At 48.8% G+C, this 13,757-nt stretch overlaps 3 non-coding genes and 1 pseudogene across 3 annotated transcripts; 2 read left to right on the plus strand and 2 right to left on the minus strand.

The window, feature by feature from the left end:
- Window positions 1-730: 730 nt before the first annotated feature.
- Window positions 731-803, minus strand: TRNAV-CAC (transfer RNA valine (anticodon CAC)). Its single transcript has one exon. It is a non-coding gene; the product is annotated as a tRNA-Val (tRNA).
- A 6,350-nt stretch (window positions 804-7,153) lies between these two features.
- TRNAV-CAC (transfer RNA valine (anticodon CAC)) lies at window positions 7,154-7,226 on the plus strand. The gene has a single exon. It is a non-coding gene; the product is annotated as a tRNA-Val (tRNA).
- Window positions 7,227-8,374: 1,148 nt separating this feature from the next.
- TRNAG-CCC (transfer RNA glycine (anticodon CCC)) lies at window positions 8,375-8,445 on the plus strand. Its single transcript has one exon. It is a non-coding gene; the product is annotated as a tRNA-Gly (tRNA).
- Window positions 8,446-11,531: 3,086 nt separating this feature from the next.
- On the minus strand, window positions 11,532-12,845 carry LOC120368447 (E3 ubiquitin-protein ligase COP1 pseudogene; annotated as a pseudogene).
- Between the last annotated feature and the right edge of the window lie 912 nt (window positions 12,846-13,757).

Here is a 13,757-nt window from a genome sequence, read left to right on the forward strand (position 1 = left end):
ACATTTTATATAAAAGTTTTACTAGACAAAGTTATAAACATTAAAAGAGCTTATTTTTCAGATCAAACTGTCAACTCTGAAAAAGGTCTTTCTACTTGCATTACAAACCCCTGAAAATAAAACATCAAAAATTCATTCAGGTTTCTTTTTTCTAATCCTAAATCTTCAATTGTCAACCTCAGACTGCCGCCTTGCTTCTGAGAAGGTAACATAGGGATTGTATTTATAAAATCGTCGATTATCTAAGCCTCCGGGGAGTGGTTTGAACACCTACCGGTTTTCCGAGGATTGTTCGGGGAAGGGATATGCATGCGAATATGTATATATGTACATAATTCGTGTGGTTTACAAATATTGACTCTACGAGTTCCAGATGCAGATTTCGAAACTTTTCAAAAAAGATTTTGTTTTTGTGGTCTCGCCAATCAGTCAGACCTGCAACTTTATCAGAGTAGAGCGGAGCCAAGCGGGACGCTCAGGAAATGCGCTCTCTAAGATGTCATCCACTTTCAGCGTCTGCCTGTGAAAATTCAGGCGATCGAAGAGAACCTTAAGGAATTTCTGGAACCAAAGCTAGTATTAAGCAGGCCTGCTGCGACGTTCCCAGTGGCCATTGTAGTCTGGTCGACAATCTGTCTAGATTGATGAGGTCTAAAACATACGCACACGTTCAACTAGTTCTGTGTGTTTCCCAACCTCCATTAATTTTTCCCCTAAATTAAAATGTTCCTGCTTCCGCCCGGTTTCGAACCGGGGACCTTTCGCGTGTGAGGCGAACGTGATAACCACTACACTACGGAAACCACACGTGTACCCAAAAAGGCAAAAGATCATCATGAAAACCTCAGATCAGTCATTTCCATTACAGCGTCTAACATAAGAAATCCAACCGCATTTTGAAATTTGACTGAAAAAAGCCCAACAAGCACCAGCCGTTAAGGAGACTATGGCTTCCAGTAGGGCCAGGCTTAGCGTTGCGCGCCTATCCCCAAAAGGAAGACCATCGGGAGCCACGCCCGGGCTGTAAACCCGGGAGGCCGTGGGGTTTCCAGCTCCAGAACTGAGCCCCCGGGTGCAGGATCCTCCCGGCGGACACTCTCCAGCTCCCAGAAGCTGCAGCGGCCGGTGCGTTTGGAGCGTCAGAGCCCCGGGCGCCCCGCACCTCGGAGGAGTGTGGACCCCGCCTGTTCAGGGATGAGGACCGCACGTCGGGGGCTTTTCCCCGGCACCGGCAGTCAGCGTTCGTGGCTCTTCGCGTCCTCCCGGGAACCGTCGGATCGTCCCTGCCCGCCCTTCTCCAGGCCGAGTGGCCCGGCCTGCGCGCTCTGTCCCCGCGGGCCCTTGGGCCTCAGCACCCGGACGCCTTCCTCCCAGACGGCGTCCTTCACCGCCGCTGTCACTCCGTCTACCCGACTCCATGTAAGCAACAGCTCGTCACGCTTCCAAGTTTTAGCAGGTGCTGTAGCCAAGGCTGTGTCTCAGGGCACTCGGCTGTTGGAAAATATGAGCGCATCGTATTTCCTTTATTTCTCGTGTTTATTTCACGGAGGCCAAGCCGCGCCTTCCTAAGGCCGAGTGTGAAACGCTGGAGACGGGGCAGCCCGCTCCGCTTCAGCTCGCACCCCTCTCCTTCGTCGGTCTTCTGATGCCTCTTGAAGGGCAGTTTCAGTTTACATTTTACAATACTGAAACGTCTTCTATTTGCTTTGTGTAATTTTCCTGTTCAACGGGGTTACGGGGTGCGGATTTTCACCTAAGGGGGACAACGAGGTTTTCACTGAAAGCGTCTGGATGGATTTTCACGTTCACCTCGCAGAAGAGGGCAACAGGCAGAGAGCCCCTTTTTGCTTGAAGATGTTAAAATCGCTCTCTCTCTTCTCTCGTCTCTTTCTTCCCCCATCCAAAAAAAAGAACTCAGTGACTCGGGGGGCTGAGGCAGGAGAAGTGCTCGAACCCACGAGGCAGAAGTCGCAGTGAGCCGAGATCGCGCCACTGCACTCCAGCCTGGAAGACAGAGCGAGAGTGTCTCAAAAAAAGTTTGGCCGGGCGCGGTGGCTCAAGCCTGTAATCCCAGCACTTTGGGAGGCCGAGGCGGGTGGATCACAAGGTCGAGAGATCGAGACCATCCTGGTCAACAAGGTGAAACCCCGTCTCTACTAAAAATACGAAAAGTTAGCTGGGCATGGTGGTGTGTGCCTGTAATCCCAGCTACTCAGGAGGCTGAGGCAGGAGAATCGCCTGAACCCAGGAGGCGGAGGTTGCGGTGAGCCGAGATCGCGCCATTGCACTCCAGCCTGGGTAAAAAGGGCGAAACTCCTCTCAAAAAAAAAAAAAAAAAGTTTGGAGAAGGTGCCATTTTCCCCTAGTCACTTTTCTCACTGTAGTGGTGACCGCGTTTCCTTCACACCTGCAGTCCAAGCGCTTCCGCCCGGGGGGATGTGCAGACCGCTCAGTCAATGACGCCAGGCCCAGTGCCGGCCTCCTTCTGCTTTGGGCCCGAAATGCAACCGGGGACAAGACTGGACCTCACCAGATACTGGTGGGACGTTACCCTCCCCAGAGACTGGAGGGCCACGCTCCCAGAGGCCTACTTCATGACAGCCTTCAATCAGGAAATCCCGTGGGATTCCACCCCTCTACCGCCCCATTTCCATATTCTACCTCCTCCTCTGCACACTCCGAGAGGATTCGCCACCTTTCTGGACCCTTTGGAGTCCCACGTGGACAAGACAAAAGGGGCATTGCCTTTTCCTGCAGGAGCGGGGAGCAGTCACAGAGGAGGAAAGGGGGACTCACCGCGCTCACCCCCACATACTTGCGCCCTGCCGGGTTCCAGAAAACCCAAACAAGCACTCTCTGAAGCTTCTCTGGAAAGGGAAGGACTGTGAGGTTTCTGATGTGGCCAGAGGAGCCAAAGAGAGAGGACCCAGTCCTTCCCCTGGCTCTAGAGAAGGAACCTAGGAAGAGAGGCAGATCCAAAGGAAAAAGGCAAAGGCGGCCCTGCCCCACGACCTGAGTCAGCCAAGGGTCACCGGTTACATTGCCTTGATCAGAACAGTTGTTTGCTCACATTAAGAAATCCCGGCGGGCGCGGTGGCTCAAGCCTGTAATCCCAGCACTTTGGGGGGGCCGAGGTGGGTGGATCACGAGGTCAAGAGATCGAGACCATCCTGGTCAACATGGTGAAACCCCGTCTCTACTAAAAATACAAAAAATTAGCTGGGCATGGTGGCGTGTGCCTGTAATCCCAGCTACTCAGGAGGCTGAGGCAGGAGAATTGCCTGAACCCAGGAGGCGGAGGTTGCGGTGAGCCGAGATCGCGCCATTGCACTCCAGCCTGGGTAACAAGAGCGAAACTCTGTCTCAAAAAAAAAAAAAAAAAAGAGCGAAACTCCGTCTCAAAAAAAAAGAAAGAAAAAGAAATCCCGGAAGAGGCATCGTGTAAGCAATCTGAGCGTTTTATTCACGAAAGGGTATTGGATGTTGCCAGCGCTTTTTCTGCCTTAAGTGGTATAATCATGTTCCTTTCCTTTTTAGCTTGTTGAATCGTGGACGACGCTGATGAATTTTGGAATGTTGAACCAACCTTGCACACTTGAAATAAATTGTGCTTTGTGATGGTGTATGATTTTCTACGCATTGCTGGATCTGATTTGCTAATATTTTGATGATGATTTTTGCATCTAAATTTAAGAGGGATATTGGTTTACAGTTGTCTTTTGTCCGGTCTTTGCCTGGTTTTGGCGTCAGGGTGATGTTAGCCTCATATAATGAGTTGGCAAGTGTTTCCTCCTCTGATATTTTCCCAGAATAGATTGTGTGAATTGGTGTTGATTCTTCTTTAAATGTTAGTAGAATTCTTCAGTAAAACCATCTTGGCCTGACCATTTCTTTGTTCGGAGTTATTTAATTACAAATTTAATTTTTCGGTGTTTTTAGGACTACTCAGGTTGTCTGTTTCATCTTGGTTGAGTTTGCTATTTTGCAGTTTCTGAGAAATTTGTTCATTTCTTCTAAGTCGTTGAATTAAGAATGTAAAGCTGCTCTTATTATGCATTTATTATCAACGCAATGACTGCAGGCCATTCCCTATTTTGAATGTTATCCCCTTCCCCATATTTTCATCATGTGTTTATTATGGCACTTTTCATGCAATGCGGCCATTATTGACTACTCATGGGCCAAATGGTATAAAGCAGAGTTCTTTCTAGGGAAGGGAAATTGTTGCCTCCTTGGAAAATGTGGAGTATCCCTGAGAGGAAACTTGGGACATTGTGTAGTTGAGAGGACTGGAGGTTGCAAGCATTTCTCCGTTCAGCCACTGAACAAATGTTACTAAGAACCTTCTTTAACACTTGGCCCTGCACTGAATACATGGATTCAGGGATCAACAAAACATTATATAAACTCAAGGGGATCTCAGGTGAGTAGTCAATAATGGCCGCATTGCATGAGAACTGCCATAATAAACACATGACAAAAATATGGGGAAGGAGATAACATTCAAAATAGGGAATGGCCTGCAGTCATTGCGTTGATAATAAATGCATAATAAGAGCAGCTTTACATTCTTGATTCAACAACTTAGAAGAAATGAACAAATTTCTCAGAAACTGCAAAATAGCAAACTCAGCCAAGATGAAACAGACAATCTGAGTAGTCCTAAAAACACCGAAAAATTAAATTTGTAATTAAATAACTCTGAACAAAGAAATGGTCAGGCCAAGATGGTTTTACTGAAGAATTCTACTAACATTTAAAGAAGAATCAACACCAATTCACACAATCTATTCTGGGAAAATATCAGAGGAGGAAACACTTGCCAACTCATTATATGAGGCTAACATCACCCTGACGCCAAAACCAGGCAAAGACCGGACAAAAGACAACTGTAAACCAATATCCCTCTTAAATTTAGATGCAAAAATCATCATCAAAATATTAGCAAATCAGATCCAGCAATGCGTAGAAAATCATACACCATCACAAAGCACAATTTATTTCAAGTGTGCAAGGTTGGTTCAACATTCCAAAATTCATCAGCGTCGTCCACGATTCAACAAGCTAAAAAGGAAAGGAACATGATTATACCACTTAAGGCAGAAAAAGCGCTGGCAACATCCAATACCCTTTCGTGAATAAAACGCTCAGATTGCTTACACGATGCCTCTTCCGGGATTTCTTAATGTGAGCAAACAACTGTTCTGATCAAGGCAATGTAACGGGTGACCCTTGGCTGACTCAGGTCGTGGGGCAGGGCCGCCTTTGCCTTTTTCCTTTGGATCTGCCTCTCTTCCTAGGTTCGTTCTCTAGAGCCAGGGGAAGGACTGGGTCCTCTCTCTTTGGCTCCTCTGGCCACATCAGAAACCTCACAGTCCTTCCCTTTCCAGAGAAGCTTCAGAGAGTGCTTGTTTGGGTTTTCTGGAACCCGGCAGGGCGCAAGTATGTGGGGGTGAGCGCGGTGAGTCCCCCTTTCCTCCTCTGTGACTGCTCCCCGCTCCTGCAGGAAAAGGCAATGCCCCTTTTGTCTTGTCCACGTGGGACTCCAAAGGGTCCAGAAAGGTGGAGAATCCTCTCGGAGTGTGCAGAGGAGGAGGTAGAATATGGAAATGGGGCGGTAGAGGGGTGGAATCCCACGGGATTTCCTGATTGAAGGCTGTCATGAAGTAGGCCTCTGGGAGCGTGGCCCTCCAGTCTCTGGGGAGGGTAACGTCCCACCAGTATCTGGTGAGGTCCAGTCTTGTCCCCGGCTGCATTTCGGGCCCAAAGCAGAAGGAGGCCGGCACTGGGCCTGGCGTCATTGACTGAGCGGTCTGCACATCCCCCCGGGCGGAAGCGCTTGGACTGCAGGTGTGAAGGAAACGCGGTCACCACTACAGTGAGAAAAGTGACTACGGGAAAATGGCACCTTCTCCAAACTTTTTTTGAGACACTCTCGCTCTGTCTTCCAGGCTGGAGTGCAGTGGCGCGATCTCGGCTCATTGCGACTTCTGCCTCGTGGGTTCGAGCACTTCTCCTGCCTCAGCCCCCCGAGTCACTGAGTTCTTTTTTTTGGATGGGGGAAGAAAGAGACGAGAGAAGAGAGAGAGCGATTTTAACATCTTCAAGCAAAAAGGGGCTCTCTGCCTGTTGCCCTCTTCTGCGAGGTGAACGTGAAAATCCATCCAGACGCTTTCAGTGAAAACCTCGTTGTCCCCCTTAGGTGAAAATCCGCACCCCGTAACCCCGTTGAACAGGAAAATTACACAAAGCAAATAGAAGACGTTTCAGTATTGTAAAATGTAAACTGAAACTGCCCTTCAAGAGGCATCAGAAGACCGACGAAGGAGAGGGGTGCGAGCTGAAGCGGAGCGGGCTGCCCTGTCTCCAGCGTTTCACACTCGGCCTTAGGAAGGCGCGGCTTGGCCTCCGTGAAATAAACACGAGAAATAAAGGGAAATACGATGCGCTCATATTTTCCAACAGCCGAGTGCCCTGAGACACAGCCTTGGCTACAGCACCTGCTAAAACTTGGAAGCGTGACGAGCTGTTGCTTACATGGAGTCGGGTAGACGGAGTGACAGCGGCGGTGAAGGACGCCGTCTGGGAGGAAGGCGTCCGGGTGCTGAGGCCCAAGGGCCCGCGGGGACAGAGCGCGCAGGCCGGGCCACTCGGCCTGGAGAAGGGCGGGCAGGGACGATCCGACGGTTCCCGGGAGGACGCGAAGAGCCACGAACGCTGACTGCCGGTGCCGGGGAAAAGCCCCCGACGTGCGGTCCTCATCCCTGAACAGGCGGGGTCCACACTCCTCCGAGGTGCGGGGCGCCCGGGGCTCTGACGCTCCAAACGCACCGGCCGCTGCAGCTTCTGGGAGCTGGAGAGTGTCCGCCGGGAGGATCCTGCACCCGGGGGCTCAGTTCTGGAGCTGGAAACCCCACGGCCTCCCGGGTTTACAGCCCGGGCGTGGCTCCCGATGGTCTTCCTTTTGGGGATAGGCGCGCAACGCTAAGCCTGGCCCTACTGGAAGCCATAGTCTCCTTAACGGCTGGTGCTTGTTGGGCTTTTTTCAGTCAAATTTCAAAATGCGGTTGGATTTCTTATGTTAGACGCTGTAATGGAAATGACTGGTCTGAGGTTTTCATGATGATCTTTTGCCTTTTTGGGTACACGTGTGGTTTCCGTAGTGTAGTGGTTATCACGTTCGCCTCACACGCGAAAGGTCCCCGGTTCGAAACCGGGCGGAAACAGGAAGATTTTAATTTAGGGGAAAAAATAATGGAGGTTGGGAAACACACAGAACTAGTTGAACGTGTGCGTATGTTTTAGGCCTCATCAATCTAGACAGATTGTCGACCAGACTACAATGGCCACCGGGAACGTCGCAGCAGGCCTGCTTAATACTAGCTTTGGTTCCAGAAATTCCTTAAGGTTCTCTTCGATCGCCTGAATTTTCACAGGCAGACGCTGAAAGTGGATGACATCTTAGCGCATTTCCTGAGCGTCCCGCTTGGCTCCGCTCTACTCTGATAAAGTTGCAGGTCTGACTGATTGGCGAGAGCGCAAAAACAAAATCTTTTTTGAAAAGTTTCAAAATCTGCATCTGGAACTTGTAGAGTCAATATTTGTAAACCACACGAATTATGTACATATATACATATTCGCATGCATATCCCTTCCCCGCCAATCCTCGGAAAACCGGTAGGTGTTCAAACCACTCCCCGGAGGCTTAGATAATCGACGATTTTATAAACACAAATCCTATGTTACCTTCTCAGAAGCAAGGCGGCAGTTTGAGGTTGACAATTGAGGATTTAGGATTAGAAAAAAGAAACATTGGGCCGGGCACGGTGGCTCACGCCTGTAATCCCAGCACTTTGGGAGGCCGAGGCGGGTGGATCACGAGGTCGAGAGATCGAGACCATCCTGGTCAACATGGTGAAACCCCGTCTCTACCAAAAATAGAAAAATCAGCTGGGCATGATGGCGCGTGCCTGTAATCCCGGCTTCTCAGGAGGCTGAGGCAGGAGAATTGCCTGAACCCAGGAGACGGAGGTTGCGGTGAGCCGAGATCGCGCCATTGCACTCCAGCCTGGGTAACAAGAGCGAAACTCCGTCTCAAAAAAAAAAAAAAAAAAAGAAACATGAATGAATTTTTGATGTTTTATTATCAGGGCTTTGTAATGCAAGTAGAAAGACCTTTTTCAGAGTTAACAGTTTGATCTGAAGAATAAGCTCTTTTAATATTTATGACTTTCTAGTAAAACTTTTATATAAAATGTTTGTTTTGGATGTCTTTGTTAGCTTTTAGTCCACACCTGACAAAGCCTCTTGTAAGTTTCTCTAAGTCTTTCTGTTTACTCCTTTCACTTGGTCCCCAGAGCCGAGTAAGACGGAAGCATTGGTGGTTCAGTGGTAGAATTCTCGCCTCCCACGCGGGAGACCCGGGTTCAATTCCCGGCCAATGCAGTTGGTTTTTGAGCTTCACTTCCCTCTTGCTCCTTTACCCTTCTGCCCTGCAAAATTATACTGCATCGCCTAATAGTGCATTTAAATACTCCACCACCACAAGGTAAACTGATGGGGATAGTCACCAAGGTCGTGCCAAAAGACATTCAGGAGACTAAGCCGGGACGCTTCCAGTTGTTGGACCCCACAAACCACTCAGCAAAGTGGCAAATACGAAGCGTGTCTGGTTAGTCACCGCAGTTTTGCTATTGTTACCTGTTACTTTCATCTATTTTCTCGGCGGATCCCTGCAACTCCAAAAAAAAGTCAGGTTCCCGATTCGCGTGCTGGACGTTGGGCTTCCCGCTGAGCCACGATGGTGAGGATCAAGCAATGAAGCTCCTGGAAGGAGAGAAGCTGTGGGCGGGGCAGTCACCTCGGGGGTCCAGGAGGATTCGGTGTCCCAAAGAAAGGGGAAGTGTGTGGGGAAGAATCTGCGTGGAGATGAGGGGAGCGGCAGAGACTGGTACTTGTGCAGGGGACCCTCGGGACTGGACGCCAGACACCGAGAACCCAATTTGCTAACATCGTCAGCTACCGGGGCCTCCGAGTGTTTTGTGGGTCCACTGGTGTTCCGGGAGGGACTCTGGAATCTGTGTCTGGCAGTGTGTGTCAACAGGTGTTGGCCTGGAATTTGGCTGGGCATGGTGGCTGGCGCCTGTAATCCCAGCGCTTTGGGAGGCTGAGGCGGATGGATGGCTTGAAGTCAAGAGTTCAAGACCAGCCTGGCTAACATGGTGAAACCACGCCTCTACTAAAAATACAAAAATGAGCCCAGTGTAGTGGTGTGCACTTGTTATTCCAGCTACTTGAGAGACTAAAGCAGGAGAATCGCTTGAACCCGGGAAGCAGAGGTTGCAGTGAGCCAAGATGAGGCCATTGCACCCAGTGTGGGCAACAGAGAAAGACTCTGTCTCAAAAAAAAATACAAAACGTGTTGGCCTGAAAATTACACATTTATTTATTTATTTATTTATTTATTTATTTATTTATTTATTTATTTAAGAGACAGGGTCTCGCTCTGCTGCCCAAGCTGCATTGCAGTGACACACTCCTAGCTCACTGTAGCCTGGAATGCCTGGGCTCCAGTGATGCTCCTGCCTCAGCCTCTGGAGTAGCTGAGATTACAGCTAAACCACCATGCCTGGTCCAAAAAATCTTTGTGATACAGGAAAGCAAAGAACTGAATCTGGGAAGTATTTATCTGCTTGTGCTGTGAGGATGTTACTGCATTAGAGACACAGCCAATGACTACAGGTGATACATTTTCTTCCAAAGATTTTTGGAAAATATTCTCCCTATTTAACAATTGCTTAAAATCGAAGACCAGCCACATTTGGGGAATTTTTTTTTCTTTCTGTTTCAAAAGTGAACTTCAATTTATTCAATATGCAAAGTGTTCTAAGTGTGTCTGCCTTTCTACATGTTGTGTATAAGATAGTGGTGATACTAGGTTAGAACTAACTGGCGTGTTATTTTCTCGTATTTAAAACTCTTTGGGGAATCTCTGACTTTCATGAAGAAATTCTGAACTGCAATACATAATGTTTTTCTGTTTTTGTTTTAGAGATGGGGGTGTTGCTTTCTCAGCCAGGGTGGAGCGCAGTGGTGTGATCACAGCTCACTGCAGCTGGCATTACCGGTGTGAGCCACGGAGCCTGGCCCATAATGCCTTATTTTATTTAACTCTAAACCATGATCAGACATTAGGAAAGAAAAATGTAGAAGTCCTAATTGATGAAAAGGAAATTGATGAATTACTTATGCCTTACAGCAAAAAGTTCAGACTTTAGAGTCTCAAAAATATCTTATGACTTTGCTGAAGAATATCCGCTTTGACTCTATGCCTTATCTTCTCATGACTTAGGAAGTGCATCCACCACAGTCAGGTTTTTTCTTCTACTGCAGTGAAGAAGCTGGAAGAAAGGCAGGTGATAGGGGGAAGATCTCGCAGGCACAAGCAGGGGGAGAATTGTATTGGAAAGATTGGTTGAGACAAAAGAAGAGAAGCTGTGGATTGTGAAGGAAGCCATGGGAAAAAATACTGATTTTAAAGCAGGTCATTTCTTTTTTCATATGAATTTCTTGGAAATTCTTCAGGATAAACCTATATCTATTTGTATGTTTTTGTGCATGTGCGTGTGTGTGTGTGTTTAAGTTTTCATTGTGCTAAAAGATACACCGCAGATCCTTTAGGACCGGTTTATGTCCCCTCACCAGGTGAAGAACCACACCCAGCTGAGGTGCTTGCTGCAGGCAGAATGTGCAATGGTAACGAAAGAAGGCGGTTGGTTACAAATACCAGCTGCTGCCAAGAGGCCAGGTGCAGAAAGAGGAACGTAGCCGTTATGGGTATTTCCTCCTTATGTTTATATATATATATATATGTATATATAAACTCGTTCCTTCTTCATTCTTTTTTTTTTTTTTTTTTTGAGACGGCGTTTCACTCTCGTTACCCAGGCTGGAGTGCAATGGCGCGATCTCCGCTCACTGCAACCTCCGCCTCCTGGGTTCAGGCAATTCTCCTGCCTCAGCCTCCTGAGTAGCTGGGATTACAGGCATGTACCACCATGCCCAGCTAATTTTTTGTATTTTTAGTAGAGACGGGGTTTCACCATGTTGACCAGGATGGTCTCGATCTCTTGACCTCGTGATCCACCTGCCTTGGCCTCCCAAAGTGCTGGGATTACAGGCTTGAGCCACCGCGCCCGGCCGTTCCTTCTTCATTCTTTATCTCCTTACTCATCTGAAATAAGGTATACAATTTTATACCTTAGAACATCTGTAATTTACAGGAGACCACGAAGAACAGTGAACATATCGACGAAGATTTCGGGTCCTGTTCTCCATTTATATATAGGATAAATGGTAAGCAGAAAAAGTGACTTCGCTATTGTTTCTACTTGGATGCCAAGTTGACAAAGGGTGAGCTGATAATTAGGCCCTTCCAGGGAGCCTCTCTGCCTTAGAGATATTAGGATGAACAGGCAGAAATTTTATCTAAACGAGCAGCATACATTCCTGGGTGGGCTCAAACCACCAACTTTGTTTGTTTGTTTGTTTGTTTGTTTTGTGGCTCAGTAAACTTTTATTGTTTTTTAAATTTATTTTTATTCAAAAGAATGTGTTTCCCTATCACAAAAATTAGACAGTCACACCACCAAGAGCAGCAATGTCCATGGAGTTACATTGATGGTGGAGAGTTGGCTGGGTATTCCCAATGTCCCAAAGGTCATAAAGGAGGAAAAAGAGAAAAAGAAAAAATATTCAAAACAAATTGAAAATCCATGACTTTGGGGAGAGACATCACAGGACATTTTCTGTTTCTTCTCTCATTGTCAGCTGCAGATGTATTTCAGCAGGATAAAGTACAATTTGACTTGAGTAAACCCCTCATACCAATTCTAGCACCTTCATGGTACCCTGACTGTTAGCAGCAAGCAGCACATTGACTTCCCCATCTGGTAGTGCCCTCCAGCACACAGCACTAACAACTTCATTTGTATCATCCTCTTTTGGTTTTTGTCCAGAACACTTTTGACTGTATCAAACTTAAATGTTAGCAAAGTCTTAGAAAGTCCTTTATGGTGCAGGTAGAGAGAGTTATTCCCACTTCCGCAAGCTGTATCATCTCCACTGGAAGCCAGGCCTGCAAAGGTTTTTTCATCCATATGACCCTTGAAGGAACGTAGGCAGTATGGTTTCCCTACATTGCACAGTTTTAGCGGACTGTCTGTTGAAGCAGAGACAATTTCCTCACCACTCACAAACTTTGCATAAGACACTGCTTTTCCGTGTCCTTTGAATACCAGGATTGGCTGTTCAGTGTTAGGAGATCATAGCAGAGGACACAGTGATCCGCACAGCCGCAAGCCAAATGGTATCTGGAAGAGGGGCTGAATTTCACACAGCACACAGTAGCCTTGGCCTCAATGCTTGCCGCTGAGTTGTCTAGATTGGCGGACCACAGCTTCACTGTTGCATCATCAGAACCTGAAGCCAAAAGTTTAGGATCCATCCAGTTGAAGTCAGCACTCCCACACCTCTTCCTCAGAGTAGTGTTGGCTTCCCTGGCTCATCTTTGTGCTTCCTGTGTCCTCAGCAGAGGCAAGAACGCTTCGCTGAGAGGCCAGCTCTTCGGGAGCCAGAGATTGGGGCGCAGGGCCCTGGAGCGCAAGGCCACGGAGCTGGAGGAGGAGCTGAAGGCCCTGTCTGACCTCCGCGCTGACAACCAGCGCCTCAAAGACCAGAGTGCAGCGTTGATCCGCGTCCTCAGCAAACCCTGCAAGTGACCTGGAGGGACTTTCCCGCACCCGTATTTCCACAGCTGCTTCTGCCACACGCACCCCTTCCCCCATGGGAACACAAGTGACAGGGCTCCGAGGGAAGTCTCAGAGAAGCCATAGCCCCCCTGAGACCTCGAGACTGGGAGGGGAGCAGAGTCCCCAGGAGCCAAGGGGGCCACCCGAGGCCAGGATGGAGGTGGGAGACTGAGCCAGGTAGGGGGACGTTGCCAGAGGGGACCAGGGTCGGAGACGGGACCAGGAAGGAACTGAAGACCAAGAAGTGCCAGGACCAGTTGCCAGGACCAGAGTGGCTGCCTGGAGGTCCCCGTCTCAGGTGTGATGCCACCCCATTACCCCTCCCCTCCCGAGCGGGGATCCAGGAATGTGCCAAGAGTCCCGCTGGCCTCAGCCAGGTGGGCCTGTGTATAGGGTCCATGTGCAATAGGGAGGGACGTCTTCTATTTCTGCTGCCCCCTCCCCGCCCACTGTCCGGGGCAGGGGGAGAAGGTATTTTCGAGATAAAGCACAGGCACCGCAAATAAAAGTGGTGAAGTTGCCACTCAAAAACAAACAAACAAAGAAAAACACACGAAAAACGCGCTAACCTATGGCACCACAGAGATGAGAATGCTTGCTGCGTGTGATCCCAAGAAGAAGCAAACGCTATTCAGTAAGCCTGACCTGCAGAGCCTTCGGCCTTGCTCCCTCCTGCTCCCGAAGCCGGCGCCCCCTGAGATAATCGGATCTGTGCCCGCCGGTGCCTGAGCCTCGAGGGGCAGCTTGCACTCCCCTCGCCATCTCTCCTGCGGTCGGTGCGGTCGCTGCAATCGGTGCAGGTGGTGGGAAAGGAGCCAGGAAACCGACTTTGTCCAAAGGAGAAACTTGAAAAAGAGACAAAGAGGCTACGCGTGGTGGCTCCCGCCTGTCATCCCAGCACTTTGGGAGCTGAGGCGGGCGGATCACGAGATCTAGAGAGCGAGACCA

This window comes from Saimiri boliviensis, chromosome 18, assembly GCF_048565385.1.
Source record: "Saimiri boliviensis isolate mSaiBol1 chromosome 18, mSaiBol1.pri, whole genome shotgun sequence".
Taxonomy (NCBI): Eukaryota; Metazoa; Chordata; class Mammalia; order Primates; family Cebidae; genus Saimiri; species Saimiri boliviensis.